Here is an 18,332-nt window from a genome sequence, read left to right as displayed (position 1 = left end):
TATGTGCAGAAATAAAAATATTGTTCCTAAAGGATGTATCTACACACTGTAAAACTTTCAAACTTGTAGAATAAAATATGGATTAAAAAAAATAGTGTGCATTTGTTTTGGAGTGACCCTCATATTTAAATTTTTGTTTTTCCTACATGATATAGACGTGTGATCGTGTACTCGAGACGAGAGCTCTGTGAAACTTTCTGTTGGATTATTGCACTGCAAGTGTGGTTAAGATTGTATATATATCGTGGGTGCTTATAATTAAACTGACGGTGTTCCAAGTGCTGCAGTTCGGGTTGTATGCATCGCAGGACGCTGAAACATCGTATGTATGTTCACTGATCGATGTGCTCACGGAAATGCTGAAAAAAAAAACAGTAGTTCGACTTTCAGCCACCAGGTAAAATATGGCGCTGTAAGCAATCTGAATGTGAAATGTATCCTTTATGATGTCAGTGTGCTGCGAGAATATCACTAACAGAAACAGTTGCCCCGAGTCCCAATGTCAATAAATGGGCAAAAGAATATGATCAAAAAATGTGAAGAAACAGATGAATTAGGTGGGGCAGTGGGGAAAGGACGACGGCTCATTCCCATGGCAGTTGTTGAAGTTGATTTACCTACAGCCGATCGTGCAGCACACGCCTCAAACTCTGCAGCCATTACTGAGTCACGGGAACTGTCTCTCCTCTGGTCAAAAGTTCAAAAGATTTTATGGCGAATTTTACACTGGTATCCCAGAAAGATTTAGAATGTACGCCAAATGAAGCCCCAAGATAGCCTACAACGTCAGGGCTTAGCCCTTAGTTTTTTGGCATGCATGGAAATGGATGACTTCTGTCTGGGAATAAACTTTGCATAGACGAGGCACATTTTACTCTTCGTGGTGAATCCACGAACTTCCCATATGAGGTTCTACTCTGGCACATTTTGCGCGGGAGCATCCACTATTGCTCAACTATTGTGACAGTGAGGTATGATTTCACCAGCTCCTTCACTCTATGTCCGTTTCTTTTGAGGAGGTGACAACTCGCAGACCTGTTTGGTGTGCAGTGATATTTATATAAGAACCTCCTTGCGTAAAACGTGATCCCAATATTGTAAAAATACGACTGTGTCCACACCACTGTTTTCATACAAGACGGTGCCGGTTGGCCAAGCGGTTCTAGCGCTTCAGTTTCGAACCGCGCGACCGTTATGGTCGCAGGTTCGAATCCTGGCTTGGGCATGGATCTGTGTGATGTCCTTAGGTTAGTTAGGTTTAACTAGTTCGAAGTTCTAGGAGACTGATGTCTTCAGATGTTGAGTCCCATAGTTCTCAGAGTCCTTTGAACCATACAAGACGGGAAGCCACTACATTCGCTTGCCAGGTGAAATGTTTGCCTCGAGAACCTGTGGTAATGGCCGCATCATTTCTAGTAGCCTTCCAGATCCACCGACCTAAATCCATGCGATATTTGGTTTCGGGGATGTGTGAAAGATCGTATCTATCAGGGACGTGTCTCGACTCTACCTGATCTGAAGGCAAGTATACGACGACATGTCAGAAGGATTACACTGTAAATGCTGCAAGCGACTGTCAACCATGCCGTGTTACGGATGCAGCATGTTGCTGAACTGGAAGACCATACTGAACACATGTTGTAAACAGTGATATCCCAATAAATGCGCCCTTATCATGTGTTCGATTGTTCATCCTCTTTTCCTGCACCCACACCACATTGTAACTGCTTAGAGCGCCAAATCTTCACCCGGTGACAAAGTGAAACTATTATGTTTTCAGCGTACTCCACTAGAACACTGATTATAAACGTACCTATGATATTTCTGTTTTATGATGTATACCACCCACACTGCAGCATTCGGAACACCGTCAGTTTAATTATAACTGTGGTGTCACCGCCACACACCACACTTGCTAGGTGGTAGCCTTTAAATCGGCCGCGGTCCGTTAGTATACGTCGGACCCGCGTGTCACCACTATAAGTGATTGCAGACCGAGCGCCGCCACACGGCAGGTCTAGAGAGACTTCCTAGCAACTCGCCCCAGTTGTACAGCCGACTTTTCTAGCGATGGTTCACTGACTTCTACGCTCTCATTTGCCGAGACGATAGTTAGCACAGCCTTCAGCTACGTTAATTGCTACGACCTAGCAAGGCGCTTTGATCAGTTTCTATTGATGTTGTAAATCATGTACCGTCAAGAGCGACGTTCTTCATTAATGGATTAAAGTTAAGTATTCCACCAGCTACGTCCGTTTTTCTTAATTCTAATTCCCTTGTCATGTTCCAGACCTCACGCCAGCCTGCGTGAGCTGAGACGCGTGCATTTCGGCCTCCTTTAATAACACGGTGTTGGCTCTTCTGCTAACCACAACAATAACCACATATGTCTTAGAATCTGAAACAAGTAATTGGCGATTATGATAGTGTTAACGCATTCATTAGTAACCATATATTCATATCTAAAAGTTATTTAGATACTCTTCTACGCCGGCGCTTTGATCAGTTTCTATTGATGTTGTAAATCATGTACCGTCAAGAGCGACGTTCTTCATTAATGGATTAAAGTTAAGCATTCCACCAGCTACGTCCGTTTTTCTTAATTCTAATTCCCTTGTCGTGTTCCAGACCTCACGCCAGCCTGCGTGAGCTGAGACGCGTGCATTTCGGCCTCCTTTAATAACACGGTGTTGGCTCTCCTGCCAACCACAACAATAACCACATATGTCTTAGAATCTGAAACAAGTAATTGGCGATTATGATAGTGTTAACGCATTCATTAGTAACCATATATTCATATCTAAAAGTTATTTAGATACTCTTCTACGCCGGCCGGAATGGCGGAGCGGTTCTAGGCGCTACAGCCTGGAACCGCGCGACCGCTACGGTCGCAGGTCCGAATCCTGCCTCGGGCATGGATGTGTGTGACGTCCTTGGGTTAGTTAGGTTTAAGTACTTCTCAGTTCTAGGGGACTGATGATCTCAGCAGTTAAGTCCCATAGTGCTCAGAGCCATTTGACCCATTTTTACTCTTCAACTCAGGCGACTACAGCACAGATATTAGATGGTGACTTGTCAAACGTTGCAGGAGTAATCCTGGTAACAAAAGGACTATGGGCAGGGGTGAGGAGGAGCCACATTGGTCGCTGGCTATCAGCCCCCCCCCCTCCCCCAGCATCCGATGGTGTTGGTTTCATAGCGTGTATTCGTCATTGCCATACTGGCGTATCACCCGGCGTGATGGTATGGGGTGCCATTGGTAACACGTCTCGGTCACCTCTTGTTCGTATTGACGGCACTTGAACACTTTGAAGACATTTCCGATGTGTTATGACCCGTGGCTCTACCCTTCATTCAGTCCCTGCGAAACCCTACTTTTCAGCAGGATAATGCACGACTGCATGTTGCAGGTTCTGTACGGGCCGTTCTGGATACAGAAAATGTTCAGCTGCTGCCTTGGCCAGCACATTCTCCATATCTCTCACCAACTGAAAACGTCTGGTCAATGGTGGCCGAACAACTGGCTCCTCACAATACGCCAGTCACTACTGTTGATGAACTGTGGTATCGTGTTGAAGCTACCTGGTCAGTTGTACCTGTACACGCCATCCAAGCTCTGTTTGACTCAATGCCCAGGCGTATCAAGGCTGTTATTACGGCCAGAGGTGGTTGTTCTGGGTACTGATTTCTCAAGATGTATGCACCCAAACTGCGTGAAAATGTAATCACGTGTCAGTTCTAGTTTAATATATTTGTCCAATGAATACCCGTTTATCATCTGCATTTCTTCTTGGTGTAGCAATTTTAAAGGCCAATGGTGTACATATACTGCATTAAAGAGTCCTCAAAACGTTTAAGGAATGGGGTCTCACTCATACCGTACACCCCTTATCAGACACTGTTAGTGAACATTGGTGTATCGACGGCCTCTTTCGAGAACTCTCGGTGTGTGTGGTACAGTTCGCAGCTGGTCGTCTTGTGCCGTGTGAACGGACATCTGCCATTTTTATGATAAGGTAATATCTTTTATTAATGAAAGATTTGTTCTGTACACAGTCTCAAACAGAATTGCAGTGACAAATTTGCAGGGGTTGTTCAGGGACACCTTCTGAACATTTCCATATTAGGGATCCACTGTCTCCGCCGGATCGTTACAGATTTATTGTATTTCGTATTGTTTCTTGCCCAGTTACCTTTGTGTCGGTGTTGCACTGAAAATAATTCACAACACTGCAGATGTCGACAGCCCTGTGTGTTGTCTGAAAGCATACTTGTTCCACTCACTCACGTAACTTGCTGCTGACGACAATAATTCGCACTTCACTCTTCCCACTCACGCTCGCTTTTGTTTTCTTACGAATGTTAACAGTACGGATAGGTTTACTGAAGAAGAATTGTTCGATGTACACCTCGTGTGATGTTTCACTAAAACCAATGGCAGCGTTGCTGTTCAGAGGTGTTACCGCAGCCACAGCACTCACATCACAGCAATGTTACGTCTGACAATGATAGTTGTTACATAGCTATGTTGAGTTGCACGTTGAACGTTTGGTTACTGCATATTCCAGACTTTTTCACTGTTGTGGCGGTTTTTTCTCAGAGACGAGGGTGACGGCGGTAGTAAAGCGAATAATTCGTAATGGCATTTTTACTCTGTAACGAGCCGCCTAGCACCGTGGGTCACTCATACCAAAATACTCAGAAGCTATCCCTGAAGAAGTTCTGAAAGTATGTTGGTACAGCTCTGGTTCACACTGTACATACGAGGCTGGGAAGGAGAACATTTCTAGATTTTGGATGCCCGTTCTGCATGTGTCAGTCTTCCTTAAATTTAGAATGACCGTAATAACGTTTTTATGCAATATAAAAATTCCTTTTGTGTTATTGCTGCTGGATATTCCCCGTACTGCAAGTACTTTTACAGAAGGTTTTTATGTTTGTATAGGTTTATAGATACAGGGTATTTCAAAAATGACCGGTATATTTGAAACGGCAATACAAACTAAACGAGCAGCGATAGAAATACACCGTTTGTTGCAATATGCTTGGGACAACAGTACATCTTCAGGCAGACAAACTTTCGAAATTACAGTAGTTACAATTGTCAACAACAGATGGCGGTGCGGTCTAGGAAACTCTATAGTACGATATTTTCCACATATCCACCATGCGTAGCAATAATATGGCGTAGTCTCTGAATGAAATTACCCGAAACCTTTGACAACGTGTCTGGCGGAATGGCTTCACATGCAGATGAGATGTACTGCTTCAGCTGTTCAATTGTTTCTGGATTCTGGCGGTACACCTGGTCTTTCAAGTGTCCCCACAGAAAGAAGTCACAGGGGTTCATGTCTGGCGAATAGGGAGGCCAATCCACGCCGCCTCCTGTATGTTTCGGATAGCCCAAAGCAATCACACGATAATCGAAATATTCATTCACGAAATTAAAGACGTCGGCCGGGCGATGTGGCCGGGCACCATCTTGCATAAACCACGAGGTGTTCGCAGTGTCGTCTAAGGCAGTTTGTACCACCGCAAATTCACGAGGAATGTCCAGACAGCGTGACGCAGTAATCGTTTCGGATCTGTAAAATGGGCCAATGATTCCTTTGGAAGAAATGGCGGCCCAGACCAGTACTTTTTGAGGATGCAGGGACGATGGGACTGCAACATGGGGCTTTTCGGTTCCCCATGTGCGCCAGTTCTGTTTATTGACGAAGCCGTCCAGCTAAAAATAAGCTTCGTCAGTAAACCAAATGCTGCCCACATGCATATCGCCGTCATCAATCCTGTGCACTATATCGTTAGCGAATGTCTCTCGTGCAGCAATGGTAGCGGCGCTGAGGGGTTGCCGCGTTTGAATTTTGTATGGATAGATGTGTAAACTCTGGCGCATGAGACGATACGTGGACGTTGGTGTCATTTGGACCACAACTGCAACACGGCGAACGGAAACCCGAGGCTGCTGTTGGATCACCTGCTGCACTAGCTGCGCGTTGCCCTCTGTGGTTGCTGTACGCTGTCGCCCTACCTTTCCAGCACGTTCATCCGTCACGTTCCCAGTCCGTTGAAATTTTTCAAACAGATCCTTTATTGTATCGCTTTTCGGTCCTTTGGTTACATTAAACCTCCGTTGAAAACTTCGTCTTGTTGCAACAACACTGTGTTCTAGGCGGTGGAATTCCAACACCAGAAAAATTCTCTGTTCTAAGGAATAAACCATGTTGTCCACAGCACACTTGCACGTTGTGAACAGCACACGCTTACAGCAGAAAGACGACGTACAGGATTGCGCACCCAAGACTGCGTTGTCTTCTATATCTTTCACATCACTTGCAGCGCCATCTGTTGTTGAAAATTGTAACTACTGTAATTTCGAAAGTTTGTCCGCCTGAAAATGTACTGTTGTCCCAAGCATATTGCAACAAACGGTGTATTTCTATCGCTGCTCGTTTAGTTTTTATTGCCGTTTCAAATATACCGGTCATTTTTGAAACACCCTGTACCTTATAAAGAAAAGATGGTGGGACACTTGATTGACGTAATGTGATTATATACCTCTGTGTTACCTTCCATGTGTAATATGTTCATCGGTGTTGTTCACCAGTTCTGTATTCTCTTTTATGACAATTGTCGCGTGCAACCTGATAATGCCCATTTAATTAAATATACTAATATTGTAGAACATTCAAAATTTGGTGCTTCTCGTTTGTAAACGTACATATACTTTTCTGTCGAACTTACAGGAAATAGCAAATAAACTAGGGTGACCAAATTATTTTCGGTGAAAATCGGGACACATTCACCCGGGTGCCAATGGACACCTCATTCCACATGTACCCAGGTTTCTTAATTTTAAATAATAATGTTTTATTGATACATTTTGTTAACCCGGTTATTATAACTAATAAGCGGATACAAAAGATTCATATAATCTAGATTATCTGAATAATTAATGACGTTTAATAAACATATACAGTAATAAAGAAATATATTACGATTTTACAGCCATTCAAATTTTAATCAATTAATATTAACATGAGCTTTAATATTACTGAGCACTTGTAGATGGAAATGACTGTCCTTGGAGAAAAGGGTATTTTTCACTGCCTCCAGCCTTCTTGATCATGTCTTTGTTCTTCGAGACACAGTTATAAAACTCGGAATAATCCATTTTGCAGTTGTACGGGATCTGCAAGATTGCTTCAAGAGATTCCACCTCCATTTTGTTTTTTTCATCAGTCCACTGGATATTCATGAACGAAAATATTCTTTCCGCATTGGCATTATGTTCTGTGATTGCAAATAAATACCTTGCAACTATTACCAACTCAGAGTAATGCTGAAGACAGTCACAGCTTTTTTTTTTTTTTAAAAAAAAAAACACTCACCAACTTATCATGACATTCCAATGGTGTTTTTTTCATCATTCCACTTGTGAAGACTTTCTTCAACAAATTTTGTCAGTATGCCGAACTGATCAAAGAGAATGGAATCATCGATTTCAATCTCTTTACTCTTCAAATAAGAAACTGTCTCTTCAATACTTTCCCATTTGGGCACTCTCTTCAGTAACATCCAATCAAACATCAGCAATGAGGGTAAATATGAGGCGCTCCACTTGCTGAGATATTCTACACAAGTGTCATAAAACTTGTTAACTTCTTCTCTAAAACTCCTTTCCGCTGCTTTTGATACTTCTTCTCTGTTAAGGACAGATTTAACAATTAAAGAAATGAACTGCTGTTCTCTCCTCTTAGTAACAGTTTCCAGAGTATTTTTCAAAACATCATTTACCTCTATTACACTTTTCGTGCTTCTCTCAATTTCCTTTATCCCATGATGCAAAGTGCTAAGCTGACTGTGAATGAACCGTAAGTAGGCTTCACTTAAAGGGTTACTGAAAAACTGAACCAATATTTTGAGGGCTTTGTCTTCATTTAGGAAAAAATCTTTTAACGGTTCAAACAGGCGGATTACTCTTTCAACTGCTGGAAACAGTGATAACCAGCGAGTTTTCGAGTGACACATTACATTCATATATTCAGTTCCCACATAATCACAGAACTCATTAAGCCTCTCTGTTCTAACAGTATATATGTAAAAGTGTGAGTATACCTTCATGACGATAGTTTCAACATCACAGCTTAAACTGTCAGCAGATGTCTGCACGCTATTGTGTAAAACATGTGCAGGGCACCCTATGCCTTCAGTATTTTCATGCAATGTTGCCTTTAATTTGGTAAATACGTTGCATTTGCCTTGTCTTTTTAAACCACCAAAGTTTGTGCTGGTGTTGTCTCCACAAGATGCCACACATTTATTTTTCTCAAGATCAAACATTTCGGTAGTATTCATACAAAACCTTGAAATTTCGTCAGATGTTTCATTAGGTAGGGAACTCACCTTCAAAAGTTTGGTCTGAATTACCTGATTAATATCGAAAAACTGAACAACAAACGACAATATTTTAGTGGCCTTATGATTGCTGACATCGGTGGATATCCCGTAGAAAGAAGACTTTTTGATGTATTCAGGGCTATCCTTTACACTCTGGGGAGCAATAACTCCTTTCACTAAGGCTGACAGTTTAGTTCTTGCTGAACTAAATTTTTTTGCAATGGAAGAATCATCAAACATAATGCTGTTAAGCTTATTAGTACAATCACTAGATCTATAAGTTTGGTGATGTTTTACCGTGTGGTAGGCTAGTGTAAGCTCGGCTGCTCGAACTTAAGTCTCTTCACTTGACTGATGTTTCACAAAATAATTTTGTAGAGTTTTACTGGAGCTCGGTGGACTGTATCTGTTAATGTGTTTCTTTGACCTGATGTGATCCACTATGTCGGAACGTCCACCACGACTTGTACTAATAAAACTGTTACATACAGAACACTCTGCTTCGTAATCAAAACGACCATTCTTAATAAAGTTCCATTCCTTGGAATAACAGTCACTGAACTTGCAGGCACGTTTCGGCATTGTGTTTCACAGTACTGCAGCAATAATACCCTAATATGAGAAAAAAACTATTGCAGTTTGTCTGACAAAACATCAACTACTACACTGTTCTGACAATGAGTGTGTGAGTAAGTGGCCCGACAATAGGACGATTTCAGTTGTGTTTCAACAATACAACTTACTACTTGTTGGCCAAAGTACCGCTCAAAGTAAATTATTACCTGAGTGTATACAGTGATTATTAGTATGGGACAAAGAGGTTTCAGACAAATAAGCTAAAATATATTAATTTCTTGTGTTGTATTTCCTTGAATATAGCGAAATCACAAAAATTTGAGAAAGTTCCACGAAATGTATTTAAAAACTGAATTCTGGGACTTTTGAGCGTCCCGAAACAAATTTTCGGGGCACCGGAACGCAGAGATGAAAACTGGGTCAATCCCGGTTTTCCGGGACGTTTCGACACCCTAAAATCTTCAAATGAAATCATCGGAAAGTAGGCCGCGTTGCGATATTGCAGAACATTTTGAGCGACTTTTCAATAAAGAACTAGACTGCATCTTGTTTCAGACGGAATAGCGAATGTTTTGTAATTGACGGAAAGCTCCGCAGTAATTTTTTAGATTGGTCTACCTTACCTTAAAAGCAACATCGTAATCACCAAAGCAGCTGCTTTAATTGTGATATTATCTATTTTCCGTCTAGTAAAACCATCAGAGAATCAATTCCAATTAGAAAATGATATAGAGAGAATTTCTGTATGGTGCGAAAAGTGGCAATTGGCACTAAACAAAGGAAAGTGCGAGGTCATCCACATGGGTACTAAAAGGAATCCGATAAATTTTGGGTATCCGATAAATCGCACAAATCTAAGTGCTGTCAATTAGACTAAATACCTAGAAATTACAGTTACGAGCAACTTAAATTGGAAAGACCACGTAGATAATGTTGTGGTGAAGGCGAAACAAAGACTGCGCTTTGTCAGCAGAACACTTAGAAGATGCGACAAACCCACTACAGAGACACCTTACATTACGCTTGTCCGTCCACTACTGGGATATTGCTGCGCGGTAAGGGATCCTTACCAGGTAGGACTTCGAAAAAGTGCAAGGAAGGGCAGCTCGTTTCGTGTTATGGCGCAATAGGGGTGAGAGTGTCACTGATACGATACGCGAGTTGTGGTGGCAGTCACTGAAACAAAGGCAGTTTTCTTTGCGTCGAGATCTATTTACGAAATTTCAATCACCTACTTTCTCTTCCGAATGCGAAAATATTTTGTTGACACCCACCTACGTAAGGAGAAATGATCATCATAATAACATAAGAGAAATCAGGGATCGAACGGAAAGATTTAGGTGTTCCTTTTTCCCACTCGCCATTCGAGAGTGGAACGGTAGAGAAGTAGTATGAAATGGTTCGATGAACCCTCTGCCAGGCACTTAAGTGTGAATTGCAGAGTAACCATGTAGATGTAGTCAGTGCTGTATAAGCAAATGGTGTTTCTTTTATAATATCTTCTGCCACATTATGTTTCCTTAAATCGAAACTAGTATCAGAAATACACAATATTAATGTTGTTGATACGTCAGTCTCCAGTAGTTAAAAAAACTCATCAATATAAGAATAATATTGTCATTAAAACGGTAGATTTTGTGGTCGTGGTGCTGTTTAACAAATGACGGAGTGCTGTGGTGAACGGTTGTGAATAACTTCCTGAATTTGACTTAGTTTTATCTCTTAATAGCCTGCACTCGTGCACAATCAGATGATAAGAACCTGAGTCGTGCAGTAAAAACTGGTTAATACTGCGAAACGAATTCACAGTTCAGGTGGAAGAGAGGAGACGGCTTAGATCAACAGAAGAAATGATTAAATTCGGCGTTCTAGGTGACAAAGCTTGATACCGATTGAATATTGAACGATTTTGTCTTCAGAGTGAAGACCACAACAATAACAACATTAAACGTAGTGAAATAAGAAGTCGTCGGCATGATGAGACTCGTCTCGATTGCAGTCTTTTATTTCTTTCCACGCCGCTCTCAGTGTTCTTTAATTAATTTTTAGCCCTACTGCGGGATGTTATGCTAGAGCGAAAAGTCGATAGAGCGTGTAGCGAGAGCTGGCGAATACTTTCTCGCTGGGAGCCTCGGAGGCTGGTATGGGCTTACAGTCTCATAGTAAGGTAGAGACTTCCTTGATGTCTGCTGCATGGTGACAGCATAATGCGAAACAGCTTGACCAGATACGTCTTCAATATTGTGGGTCCCACAATAGATGCAGGATATTCCAGTAATATCGCTCTGGTGCACGCAGATTTTGCAGGCAACACTCAACACGTCTTGCCACGAAGTGACAATGCGCGTACTGTCTAAACTTGAAATGGCTCTTCGAGGCATGAGGCAGTCGTTAAACATTGTTTGAGCAGTTTAGAATGGAACAATGAACCCGAAACAGTCTTTGTCCCTTAATTCAACAAAATCTGCCGTAAAGCATTTATTTAACCTAAGTTAGTATAGGCTAAGCATAAAACTTTCCCTAATTACAAACATTTATTTCTAATGAACTATGCTAGATACAGCTGTGCAGTTTGCTGAAAAAAAACCTCATAAAATGTTTATGGATACCTTCTCACATATGTAGCACTCCGTCATCAGGCCACGAGTGGCTTACCGGGACCATCCGACCGCTTTGTCATCCTCAGTGGAGGATGCAGATAGGAGGGGCGTGGGGTCAGCACACCGCTCTCCCGGTCGTTATGACGGTATTCTTGACCGAAGCCTCAATTGGCAACACGAGGCTGAGTGCACCCCGAAAAATGGCAACAGCGCGTGGTGGCCCTGATGGTCACCCATCCATGTGCCGACCACGCCCGACAGCGCTTTACTTCGGTGATCTCACGGGAACCGGTGTAGTCACTGCGGCAAGGCCGTTGCCATTTACTAACATGTTTGCTTTATTTATGAAAGCACCATGTCTTTTGTGTTTTTTTTTTTTTTTTTTAACACTGTCGGCTGTTACATTCAGACATTTTAGAAGTGCTTATGCTCGAGATCCGCCAAATGTGAAGAGAGCCAAAGGAAGGTATGAAAAGTTTGAAGACACTAACAGTGTTGCTCACAAGGCAAGATGGGTTAGATTGGAGTAGGTGACGACAATGTTGAAAGCGTGCATTTCAACGTAGGTAGTGGGAATCGATGCGTTTTGTACCTCACAGGACTGTAGTGTAGATTTTAGTCAAACGTTCCATTAATGATAAAGTGTTTAGTGTGCCAATTCCCAACGTAGACGCTCTTACAGCACGAATACGTGATGGTGTAATTATGATGACGGAAGAGATGTTGACAAAGACATGGAGTATCGCCTAGACCTCCTACGGGCAACAAACGAAGTACATGTGAAGGTGAGCCCATAAAAGATCTTATTAGTTAAGGTACCTTTTGCAAGATACCGCATAGCTGTATCTAGTATAGTTGGCTAGAAATAATGTTCTGCAATCAGGGAAAAACTTTGTTCTGACCCTATATACTGCAAAATGTTTTTCAATTTTACGGCGTAGTAGTGATAATTACAGAATACTAAAAGCAGTGAGGCAAGGGATTCGTGTAACCGAAACTGTTATCAACGTAATTGTCCTGGACGCTGAACCGGGAAAATGAAGAAGAAGGAATACACAGAATGTCTAAAAAATATTCGTCTGACTTCACAAGACCGTATCTTGTACAAGAAGCAAGCACTGTAGAAACTTGAGGTGAATTTTAAGTTAGACGTACCACTACAAAGTTTTTGTATTCAAAAGAACAATCCGATTGTATAAGGGTATGTCTTTTACTTGTACGCACGTACAGCCTTGGGTTACTTTTCACAAATACGTTTACTATCAAAGGTTTCTTTTATCTTTCACAAACTATTGATCATCAACATGAAGGGCTTGTAGCAATTGATACCTTTATGGTTTGAAACAGAAACGTCGTCGCAAAACATGCCAGACAGAACATCGGGCATGGATGATTCTCAGCTGGTACGACGAGTAGTCTTCCACGGAGCTGTGCAGAGCTCTACATCTCTCAAGTTCACACGGTTATTGCCTGTGGATTAGCCTTCACGTAAACAACTAGTATTTTGACGCTGTCGTCGATGCCATCGTCGAATCGTTTGAGCTGTATGGAGGTGCACTGCCGTGCACGCGACGAAAATCACGCCGCACTACTTTAAATGAATTCCACCTGTTGGAACGGAGAACGAAAAACACCTACTGTTGCCGTGATAGCGCTACATCGACCGGACGCATGTTGGGTAGTGAACGAAAGAGCTATCGAACTGCACCAGTCAGACCCGCTCTGTCAGCCATATGAACCAGCAACCAACAACTGGCGCCGTCATAAGCTTTTACTTGCTATACGTAACTTAAAATTCACTCCAAGTTTCTCTTCATTAACGTAGAAGATATACTCTTCTGAAAATTGGATCAATCTGACTGAAAACCCCGTATTTCCATGTCAAATAGCTGAATCGGCTGTGTTTGGCTGAAGATATTGTACAGTTTGCCTTCAGCAAAGAATGAAAGCGCTTGATGAACACTGATCTACGACTGACTATCCAAAATAATGTAGAGTCAACTAATCGGAAGGGAAATGGTACAAACTAACAAACCATTTGGGACTCGTTAATGAGTTTCTCCATTTAAGAATATTGAAGAGAATTGCAGGATGACCAGTAAAAAAAGCGAAAGAGTAAAAATTGCGGACACACTAAGTACTGTCTAGTTGAGTTAAATTTATTACATTTTATTGTGCATTAAGCTGTGAGTAAAAATTCAGGCATGTAAGTGGCAAGAATTTACTAGTATTTTCACAGATAATATGTATCTTATTTGCAAACCACCTAACACAAGTAAGTCGCCGCAAATATGATCCAGTGAACTGACAGTGGTCCGCTGTTCTCATAATTTGACAGTTTTATTTTCTTTCAACTGTGTCGCTTGATTTCCTTTCTGCTAGCGCAGTTTCCAGTTAACCTAAGGGTGGGAAGTAATTTCTGCTACCTGTCTGTGTAGTATGCAAGCTTCTTCCTGTGTTTTATCATATTTTAAATGTCAGTGTATCGTGTTTTATTAGGTGGAGACTGGGCACCAGCCCAACATTCGCCTAAAGGATTGTTGAAAACCACACACAGGCTGGCCAGTGTTTCAAGTAAAGAACCGTTAATTCGCAGCGCTGATTCGTTTTAGACTTGACACGCCTCGCTGAGTCGCGATCTAGCGCGATGCTCGTTGAGCTATAAAAGCAGATGTGCCATGGTTCACGAAACAAGGTATATGAAAAGTTTGGAGCATTTTGTGAAGGCAAGGAGACGGCTGCGCTGATTCTGACCACCCAGTTACAGCAAGCGTAGTGTGTAGTGGATGTCATTGACCTGGACTGTCTCAGTGCAGGGCTAACAAGAAGAAGTGAGGCTCAACTGAAGGAATTCTCACGTGGCCGTTTATGGTGCTGAACACTGGGTGTTATTTAGTGTAAACCGATTGCGGTTGTAATTTTATTTTTGAATGTGATCTCCAGTTGTTTCAGATTTGGATAAAGAAATAAATGGTTGTTGTCCTCGGACACTCAATTGCTAACTAAATTTAAGTTAGTTAATTAGATTAACCACAGATCTTTTGCGTTATTTCTTTAGAAAGTTTTGTAGAACAAGTATTTTTACAGGCTACGTTTAAATGATTTGATTGTGAGTTTGCCTCCATACTGCTCATTTACAGTTGACTAAATAGCGTACTAGCTTAGATTTCATAAGAACGAACATCCTAATCGTACATTCCAACAATAAGAAGACTCTCGTCGCGGTGGCTGATGGGAGCTGTTTCGACTGAAAACTAATGGCCTCGATCGACACTCATAGGTTTCCTTGTGCAGCCAGCGTAGCCAACTGTAGCCAGAAGATACAATTTACTAATTAAAAATAATGCGAAGTGAATTCCTGTATATATGATCATAATGACAGGACGCAATGACACGGTAATAGTATGGCTACATAAGCTTCAGCGTAATATCACACACATTGAAAAGTAATGTTGGTAGTGACTGTCAACTAGTGACTATCGCTCCGGAGCCCAAAGCTGTCCTCCGACTTTTATAGAAACAACAACTCTCCTTTGCAGCGCACAAAGCGTACGCTGAGAGTGAGTATTGGTCTTTTTTATGCTGCTCATGTTGCATGTGAGACACAAATTTAAAACACAATCAACATCTTTATGAAGGGAGGAAGGAAGAAAGATTACGGTTTACGCTCCGTCGAAGATGACGGAATTCCTCAAACTGGGGAAAGAAGGGGAAGGAAATTGACAGTCTCTTTTTCAAGGAAACCGTATCGAGATTTGCTTAAAATTTTTAGGGAAATCGCAAAAAACCTAAATATGGGTGGCCAGACACGAGTTAGAAATATCCATATACTTGTGTCTTTCCATTTCGTCGCATCGCTCAACCGTAATTTTCTGCTACTAGGCCGTACTGTTTAGTTAAATACTCGTTTATGGGCAGAGGAAGTTCTTCACAAGAAATTATGTATTGAGTAGTCTATCAAAGCACATTATTATATGTCTTGTGGATAATGTGGTGAAGCTTTACACTGAATAAAGAAATTTCTTTTGGGAGACTCCTACTTCACTGAAGGGTATATTAACAGAAATCATTAAAGTTAATGTCGTAGATTACATTGTAATTACTATTATTAGGGCAGTGAGTTGTACACAGAGGGAAGTGTACTTTGGAAAACACGATGTTTCTTGGTTGTTACTTCAGTCTACTCACTGCCTTTAGAATCGACAGATGAAATGCCTACTAGAGACCGCGATAAAAGCAGTTTCCGGGGTTTTCTACATTTTTTATTGTTGTTAGACATGAGGTTGTGTTTTGCGCAGTATTAGTAAACATTTCGCGGTCTATACGTTTTAGTTCTGCATAATACATTAAAGCTATTTGAAAGATATTGTTAATTCTTCAGGTAGAGAATTTTATGGTGCGTAAAATGCTGTATATTTTTATTTTTAGTTATACACTACTGGCCACTACAATTGCTACACCAAGAGGAAATGCAGATGATAAACGGGTACTCATTGGACAAATATATTATGCTAGAACTGACATGTGATAACATTTTCATACAGGATCTGCAACATGCGTTCGTGCATTATCCTGCTGAAATGTAGGGTTTCGCAGGGATCGAATGAAGGGTAGAGCCACGGGCCGTAACACATCTTAAATGTAACGTCCACTGTTCAAAGTGCCGTCAATGCGAACAAGAGGTGACCAAGACGTGTAGCCAATGGCACCCCATACCATCACGCCGGGTGATACGCCAGTATGGCAATGACGAATACACGCTTCCAATGTGCGTTCATCGCGATGTCGCCAAACACGGACCATCATGATGCTGTAAACAGAACTTGTAGTCATCCGAAAAAATGACGGTTTGTCATTCGTGCACCCAGATTCGTCGTTGAGTACACCATCGCAGGCACCCCTGTCTGTGATGCAGCGTCAAAGGTAACCGCAGCCATGGTCTCAGAGCTGATAGTCCATGCTGCTGCAGACGTCGTCGAACTGTTCGTGCAGATGGTTGTTGTCTTGCAAACGTCCCCATCTGTTGACTCAGGGATCGAGACGTGGCTGCACGATCCGTTACAGCCGTGCGGATAAGATGCCTGTCATGTCGACTGCTAGTGATACGAGGCCGCTGGGATCCAGCACGGCGTTCCGTATTACCCTCCTGAACCCACCGATTCCATATTCTGCTAACAGTCACTGGATCTTGTCCAACACGAGCAGCAATATCGCGACAGACTACAATCCGACCTTTAATAAAGTCGGCAACGTGATGGTACGCATTTCTCCTCCTTACACGAGGCATCACAACAACGTTTCACCAGGCAACGCCGCTCGACTGCTGTTTGTGTATGAGTAATCGGTTGGAAATACTCCTCACGTCATCACGTTGTAGGTGTCACCACCGGCGCCAACCTTGTGTGAATGCTCTGAAAAGCTAATCATTTACATAGCACAGCATCGTCTTCCTGTCGGTTAAATTTCGCGTCTGTAGCACGTCATCTTCGTGTTGTAGCAGTTTTAATGGCCAGTAATGTATATAGCGTGAATAGCTTATTCATATTTCGTCGGTCGTGCAATCATCTTGTACGATGGTGAAGAAGTCCTTTTATTGTGGAATATGCGATACTTCCTCAGCGGAAATTTATGGTACTTTCTATCAACTTTTATTTCAAAATGTATTAACTTGTAACTGGGATTTGACAATACTTCTGCTTAATTTGAATTTACTGATAGTTGGTGTGTAGTACAGTAATAATGTAGCACACAAACTATTAAATACAGTACTGAGAAGGTATTCTCTACTGCAATTCTTTTAAATTTTAATCGAATATTTGTTCCTAGGTACAAGACCATGTGGTGCCTTGGAACATGTTTTCACATTTGAAAAATACTTAAATTTTCGGGAGTATTTTTTTTTAATTTCAGGAGAATGCTGTAGTACATAAAAAGTGGATGCCATCTTTTAAAAATGGGAGTAGAAAATAATTTCTACTACAGGGTGAAAGTGTTATAAGTGTAGCGAGGTGCAACACTTTCTTCCTCTCTCATACAATAATATTTCATAATGTTAAGTCATTTCATTGTACTGAACTTAAAAGGTCGATCTTCGATGCCTCTCTAGATTTCAGAGACCCTTATCTAGATGCCAGAGAATGATGTAACGTAATGAGAAGACCGTGCAAGACATTGAACAAGGCAGTTACTTGGTATAACTTAATTACAGTTTCCCTTAGTTTCAGACTCAAATAAGTAAATAAATGACTGCTGTCCTTTGACTTTCAGTTGATGACTAAACTATTTTACTTACTACATCACATAACCATGAGTGCTCATCAAAACGCATGTTTTGAACGCGTGCTAAATGTCACGGTGTTATCACTATCAAATGATTGTGAAATAATTGCGGAATACCGTGGTGATTCGAGCGAAAGCAAGATAACACCTATATTTCTACTTCAAAAATCTGATCGTTAATATTGGAGATCGGTTCTTTCAAACAATAGACGTGGCAAATTTCTCCTCACTTATCGTATGTATCTACATCTATACTCCGTAAGCCACCTTATGATGAAACTTCCTGGCAGATTAAAACTGTGTGCCGGACCGAGGCTCGAACTCGGGACCTTTGCCGTTCTCGGGCAAGCTCTCTACCATCTGAGCTACCCACGCAGGACTCACAACTCCTCCTCACAGCTTCAGTTCTGCCAGTACCTCGTCTCCTACTTTCCAAACTTCACAGAAGCTCTTCTGCAAACCTTGACTCTTCCACCC

At 41.7% G+C, this 18,332-nt stretch overlaps 1 protein-coding gene and 1 pseudogene across 5 annotated transcripts in view; both read right to left on the bottom strand.

The window, feature by feature from the left end:
* Nucleotides 1–18,332, bottom strand: part of LOC126278594 (fatty acid 2-hydroxylase) — a 537,874-nt gene that overhangs the window by 87,126 nt on the left and 432,416 nt on the right. The window lies entirely within an intron of this gene.
* LOC126279167 (5S ribosomal RNA) lies at nt 11,778–11,895 on the bottom strand (annotated as a pseudogene).

This window comes from Schistocerca gregaria, chromosome 6 (genome assembly GCF_023897955.1).
Source record: "Schistocerca gregaria isolate iqSchGreg1 chromosome 6, iqSchGreg1.2, whole genome shotgun sequence".
Lineage (NCBI taxonomy): Eukaryota > Metazoa > Arthropoda > Insecta > Orthoptera > Acrididae > Schistocerca > Schistocerca gregaria.
This window is presented reverse-complemented; position numbering and strand designations above follow the sequence as displayed.